Below are 6,891 nucleotides of genomic sequence, written 5' to 3'. Positions count from 1 at the left end.
CTACATTCTCTTTATCCATTCATCTGTCAGTGGACATTTGTGAGAACTCTTAGGATTTACTCTCTTAACAACTTTCATATATAACGCAGTTAAGTATATTTATCATGTTGTATGTCTCTTTTTCTATTAGTTTGAAGCATAATTGACCTACAACACTAGTTAGTGATTAGATGTTTCTCACATTTTTTTTTTTTTTTTGTCTTTTTAGGGCCCCACCTGCGGCACATGGAGGTTCCCAGGCTAGGGGTCGAATCGGAGCTGTAGCCACTGGCCTACGCCACAACCACAGCAAGGCAGGATCCGAGCCACATCTGTGACCTACACCACAGCTCACGGCAACATCGGATCGTTAACCCACTGAGCAAGACCAAGCATCGAACCTGCAACCTCATGGTTCCTAGTCGGATTCATTTCCACTGCGCCATGACGGCAACTCCCAATATTTCTACACATTTTGAAATGATCACCAGGATAAGTCTGTCACTATCTGTCACTCTACAAAGATATTACATAATTTTTTACTATATTCTCCACACCATACATTTTATATCTGTGACATTTATTTTGCAGCTATAAGTGTATACCTCTTTTTAAATTTTCTTTTAAATGTCCTTTTATTAAAGTATCGTTGACTTACAATGTTTTGTCAGTTTCTGCTGTACAGCAAAGTAACCCAGCCATACATATATAGACATTCTTTTTCTCACATTATCTTCCATCATGTTCTATCACGAGAGATTGGTTATAGTTCCCGGTGCTCTACCATAGGAGGAAGTTGGTACCTCTTCATTTCCCTCACCTAGTTCTCTCCTCCCCTTACCCGCCTCCCCTCTGGCAACCACCTGTTTGTTCTCTGTTTCTCTGACTGTGTTTCAACATGGAAATCTTGATCTTCCATGAAAGGCTCCTCCTCCTCCAGGGTCAGGGCTTTATCTCTGTCAGCAGTGCCATCGTCCCTTCGGCTGCCAAAGCTGAGACTAGCAGACAGGTACTCCTGTCTGCCTTCCTATTTCCCAGCAGAGCCCATGCCAAGGCAAATTCATTCCCCCTTCTTTTTTCTTTTTCTTTGTCTTTTTTTTCTTTTCTTTCTTTTTCTATGTCACACCCGCGGCATAGGGAGGTTCCCAGGCTAGGGGTCTAATCAGAGCTACAGCTGCCGGCCTACACCACAGCTCATGGCAACGCTGGATCCTTAACCCACTGAGCCGGGCCAGGGATCGAACACGCAACCTCATGGTTCCTAGTCAGGTTCGTTAACCACTGAGCCACGACAGGAATGCCTCATTCTCCCTTCTTAATATTTCCTGAATTGCCTTTCTCTTTGCTTTCCCACGGCTAATTCCAGTGCCTGAGGCACCAACCTCCCAGCTGATCTTCCTGCTTCTCCTTCCAGATGACTCCTGCTCAGAGAACCTCAGTAGCTCCCTGTTTGGTCCAAATTCCTCAGCCTGGCATTCAAGTCCCTACTAGACCTGGCCTGATTTTCACCTTGTTCCCATCATTATTTGTGCCAAAGTCAACTTCTTCGCTCCCTCCCCATTCTTGTGATTCTGCTCCAGGTCTTTCCTCTGCCGGATGTATTTGCCCCACCTACACTCCATTATCACAATCCAGATCCTATCCATCCTCCAAGGCTCAGATCAAGACCTTCCCTCCAGGACCTTCCCTGAATCCCCAGCCTCAAGGACTCGCTCCTTCTTCGGAGCCTCTGTGTTCCTGGACGCTCTAGTGCCACCGCGTCCCTGCTGTTTCATGGTGATTCTTCCTAGAAAGACGCATTTGGTCTGGGGGTGGAGTCTCGCTCGGGTTGCCGGGTGAAGAGGGAGGAGCCCAGGTGTTTATCTAGGAGAGAACCTTACATGTGTTGTTTTTTGGGGTCCCCTTTTGGTGACTGTACCTGTTACGTCCCCTCTCGGTCCAAATACTCTTCAGGCGGGGCGACACTCCTTGCCCCTGTGGATGGAGCATGTGACCTCCGTCTTACCCAATCAGTGATCGTTCTTCCCTAGATGGGCCAATCAGAACCAAGGATGCTTGGAGACTTTTGCTGACTGCTAAGTGTGCCCAGGTGTCCTCTTTCCCAGGGTCTTGAACCCGAAGCCTTGCAGGCGCAGCCGTTTTTTCTACTGCAAGGGAAGAGTTCATGCGAGGGAATGGAGGCACGAGATGGAGGAGAAACTGGAGGCTGAGATGTCGTTTGAATCTCTAGATCAAGCTGTGCCTAGAGCCAGCCCTACCCTTAGACCTTTCGCTTCGAACGGACTGTAAATTCCTGTAAACCACCCAGGGTTGGGTTTTCTTCCTTTTACAACACAAAAGAATCCAAAATGGTACGCAGGGTGAGGAGAGGGGAGCTCCCAGGTGGCTGGCTTCTGGGCTCTCGGCATCATCTTCCAGGAAGTCATTGTGTGATCTCCTACAGATCCAAGGTCAACAAATGGAGACCTGACTGCCGCGTGCCCCTGGCCCCGCACATCCGATGTGGAATGCTGGCATCCCAAAGTGTGTAGGAGTAGAATGAGAACCATCTGGACTGTTGATTGAAGCCTGAGGCTCTGGAGCAGGGCTGGGCCCCCGGAATGTGGATGCTGAGCCCCAGGCCCAGGCCAGAGAGTGTTGAGGGCTTCTCAGGAGGAAGTCAGGCTCCAGGGTGGTGGAGAAGGACCCCTAGATGCTGTGCGTCACTAGACGATAGGAAGGAGATGGGACCCTTCCTAGATTCTTCCAAAGGGAACTGTCCCTGCCCAGGGAGGAGACCCAATCCCATCTTTCCCAGGAGACTTTGGGAAAGTTGCTGGCAACTGCTGGAGTGGGGATTGCCAGAAAGAGAGCACAGGGATTGGGAAGTGCTGGCATGAGGTGGGAAGAGGGTAGGACCGCACTCTCTGGGAGGGATGGGGGTGAGAATTGAAATAGTCCTTAATGTTCTTCCATGACAGAGCCTTGGGGAGATGATCCTGGCCTCACCTCTGAGAGACTGGAGGATGGGAAGAGGTAGCGCTGGGGTGCAGAAACTGGGATATTGTGGAAACCCAAACTTTCAGTGGGCCCGGGGGAATTGCCCTGAGTGTGGCAGTGAAGAGGGCCACTTGGGGTCTGCCTTGAGAGGAATCCTGGGGGCCCATCTCAAGGCTAGCATTGCATCAGAGATCCCCAAGGACATGTGTTGAGAACTGGGGGTCTTTTTTGGAGCTGGAGTGGGATCTGGAGCCTGGGGTGGGGCCCAGGGGAGCCTGGTGTAGTCGGGAAGCATCAGCATGAGTACAGGGGTGCTGGGGGGAGTCAAGGGGCTGGAGGCTGAAGGAGCTCTCCTAGCCTCAGCCCTTCTGAACCCAGATGCCTGGGGGCTCAGCCTTGCGCCCTGGCCTTCTGCCCACCAGCTGCCACAAAGCTGGGAGGAATCTGCTTTGCATTATCTGAGGAGCTGCCTCCCCCAGGCATATGGTCAGCAAACTCCATGGCCCAGAGCATCCTGGGAAGTGTCTTCTTCTGACCCCAGCTCTGGCTCAGCCCCTTCTTCCCCCAGAGCACAGGCTCGGTGGCCCCCATCACGCCCCTTCCCACTGGGTGAAGAGGCCTCTCCTATTGTTTCAAGTCATATCTCAGCTTCATTGCACCAGATGAACGAGGGGAGGGAGGTGCTAGGGGAAGAGAAGGGGCCCTGATGGGTGGACAAAGATAAAGGGTCTTATCCTCTAACCTAGAGAATGAAAGAGACAGAGTGGTTCCCCGGCCTGAGGGGAGAGGCCTTGGGGGTGGGGAGGGGAGAACAATTGGCCTCGGGCCCAAGAGACTGAGGACACAGGAGGAAACTAGGGAGTGTCACTGGGGGCTCAGAGTGAGGTCTGACTCTAGAGCTGGCTGCCCAGTGTGGCAGCCACCAGCCAAACGCAGCTACGGGGTGCTTGAAATGGGGCTAATCCGAACTGAGCTGTGCTCTAAGAATAAGGTCCACGCTGGAAGAGTTCCCTTGTTGGTGCAGTAGGTTAAGGATCCGGCATTGTCACTGCTGTGGCTCGGGTTGTAGCAGTGACGAATATTTGCAGGTTTGATCCCTGGCCCCGGAATTCCCACATGCCTCAGGGGTATGGCCAAAAATTTTAGATTTTGGAAAAATAGAAAAAAATTTTAGTATAGGCGTTCCCATCATGGCTCAGTGGAAATAAATCTGACTAGCATCCATGAGGAGGCAGGTTTGATCCCTGGCCTCATTTCGCTTGGTGGGTTAAGGATCCAGCGTTGCTCTGAGCTGTGGCGTAGGTCTCAGACGCAGCTTGGATCGGGTGTTGCTGTGGCTGTGGCGTAGGCTGGCAGCTGTAGCTCTGATTGGATTCCTTGCCTGGGAACCTCCATATGCTGTGGGTGTGGCCCTAAAACGACAAAAGATAAAAAAAAATTCATAGAGATCATTAATAATTTCAAAATATTGATTATATGTTGAAATGATACATTGGCTATATTCGACTCAATAAAGTATATTATTATGCTTACTTCATCTGTTTCTTTTTACTTTTGTCATGTGGCTTCTAAAAACTCGAAAATTACCTATGTCACTTGCATTATATTTCTATCAGACAGTGCTGCTTTAGAGCACATTCACTCATTTATTCAACAAATTTTTTATTGGGTGCTCGCTGTATGCCAGGCGAGGTGCTGAGGATTCGATGGTGAGCAAAACCAGACCCCGACTCTGGTTTCTTGGAGTTTACAGTAATCAAATAATCACTCGGACAGGTGCCTAATCGCAAAGGGAGATAAGTTGTCTAAAGAAAAGGGGTGGATCTTGATGTTTTCTGAACCTGGATTCAAGCAACCTGGTTTGTGCCCAGAGTGCAATGAAGTTCCGTTCCCCTAAGGAAGCACTTCACTGGGAGGTAACTTGAGAAAGAGGGGTACCGAAGGGACTGCATGTGCAAAGGCCCTGTGGCTAGAGGGGCCTGTGACTTGAAGCACGAAGAGGTCGTTGTGAGGAGGCCGGTTTGGGGAAGCACAGTGTGTGAGGAAGAAGACAGCTGGAGCCAGGCAGTGAGTCTGGAGGGGTTGGCAGGGGCCTCACACAGCCTCCGAGGCCACATTAATGAGGGGAAGCCAGAGCTCCCGTTGTGGCCCAGCAGAAATGAACCCGACTCGTATCCACGAGGATGTGGGTTCGATCCCTGGCCTCGCTCAGTGGATTAAGGATCCAGCATGGCCGTGAGCTTCGGTGTCGGTCACAGAGGTGGCTCAGATCCTGCGTGGCTGTGGCTGTGGCATAGGCCGGCAGCTGTAGCTCTGATTCAACCCCTAGTCTGGGAACCTCCATATGCCGCAGGTGTGGCCCTAAAAAAAAGACGGGAAGCTGATGAAGCATTTTTGCTCCTGCAGGGGAATTGCAGGAGGGATGGAGATTAGGCTAAAGGAGAGCAAACAGGGTTCCGTCACAATGTGGTATGTTAAGGGGTGAGTCTCTGGTACAATGACTTTTTTTAAATTAATTAATTAATTAATTTATTTTGCCTTTTTTATCTTTTTTTTTTTTAGGGCCACACCTGCAGCATATGGAGGTTCCCAGGCTAGGGGTCAAATGAGAGCTGTGGTTGCCGGCCTACACCACAGCCACAGCAACTAGGGATCTGAGCCACATCTGTGACCTACACCAAGGTTCATGGCAATGCTGGATTCTTAACCCACTGAGCAAGGCCAGGGATCGAACCCGAAACCTCATGGTTCCTAGTCGGATTTGTTGACTGCTGCTGAGCCATGATGGGAACTCCTCCACCCCCACCCCCCCGCCCCAGGAGTCCTAGGCCATACCTCCTACCCAATTTGGGGTGCTGCGAGGAGCTTTCTTGATGCCCTCCTCTCACCATCCCTGTGGTCCCTTCTCTACCTCACACTGCCGGACTTCCGCCCCTTGCCCACTTATTCTGCCCTGTCCTCACCCTGCACCCTGCAGCCAGAGGTGGAGCTTTCTGAAAAGGAGATGGGTGGATGGTACCCTGCTGCTGACACCACCTCAGGGGCTCCCCAGTGTCCTAAGATATCATCCAGATGCTCTAGCGTGCCTCTTAGTAAGCCCTTCCCCTCTGGCCCCAGCGACCTCCGCTCCCTCTCTCCGCTCCAGGCGCAGGAATCTCCCCGGGGCCCCACGAACCCTCTCATCAGGGCCTTTGCGGAGCTGATTCCTCTGCCAGGAACTCTCTCCTCCCCCAGCTCGTTGACTCCGATTCAGCTGGGCTCAACTTCAGTGTCTCTTTACCGGCAACCCTTCCCTAACTCCCAGAAGGAGGGAGCCTGGACTGGGAGTCCCCCGCGCTGAGCCCGAGCACAGCACCTCACACCGCACAGGGCCCGTCTGCTGCCCCCAGCTCAGGAGATCGTAAGATTGCAGGAGGCAGGGTTTTGTGTCTCCTTATTCCTGTATTCAGCATCCCGCTCTCCCCCACTACATCAGAGGCATGTCCCCCATCAGAATGGGGCCTCTTCTAGAAAAGGCATCGTGCCTCCCTCATCAGATAGAAGATATCCTCAAATCTGCAGCTGTGTCTCCCCCATTGGATGGGAGGGTCCCTCAAGACAGACTGCCGCCCCCATCCCACTGGGGGAGTCATTTCTCACACTGACGCTAAATCACCACCCCCCTCATCCCTCCACCCCCCCACAACCCTCACAGTCGGGGACGGGAGATGGAAGACTGCCTCCTTTTTTTTTTTTTTTTTTTTTTTCTTTCATCTTTTTGTCTTTTCGAGGGCCACACCCGGGGGCATATGGAGGTTTCCAGACTAGGGGTCTAACCAGAGCTGTAGCCGCCGGTCTACACCACAGCCACAGCAAAATGCGGGATCTGAGCCGCGTCTGCAACCTATACCACAGCTCATGGCAACACTGGATCCTTAACCCAAGCGAGGCCAG

This window comes from Sus scrofa, chromosome 12, assembly GCF_000003025.6.
Source record: "Sus scrofa isolate TJ Tabasco breed Duroc chromosome 12, Sscrofa11.1, whole genome shotgun sequence".
NCBI classification, from domain to species: Eukaryota; Metazoa; Chordata; class Mammalia; order Artiodactyla; family Suidae; genus Sus; species Sus scrofa.
Note: the sequence above shows the minus strand (reverse complement) of the source record.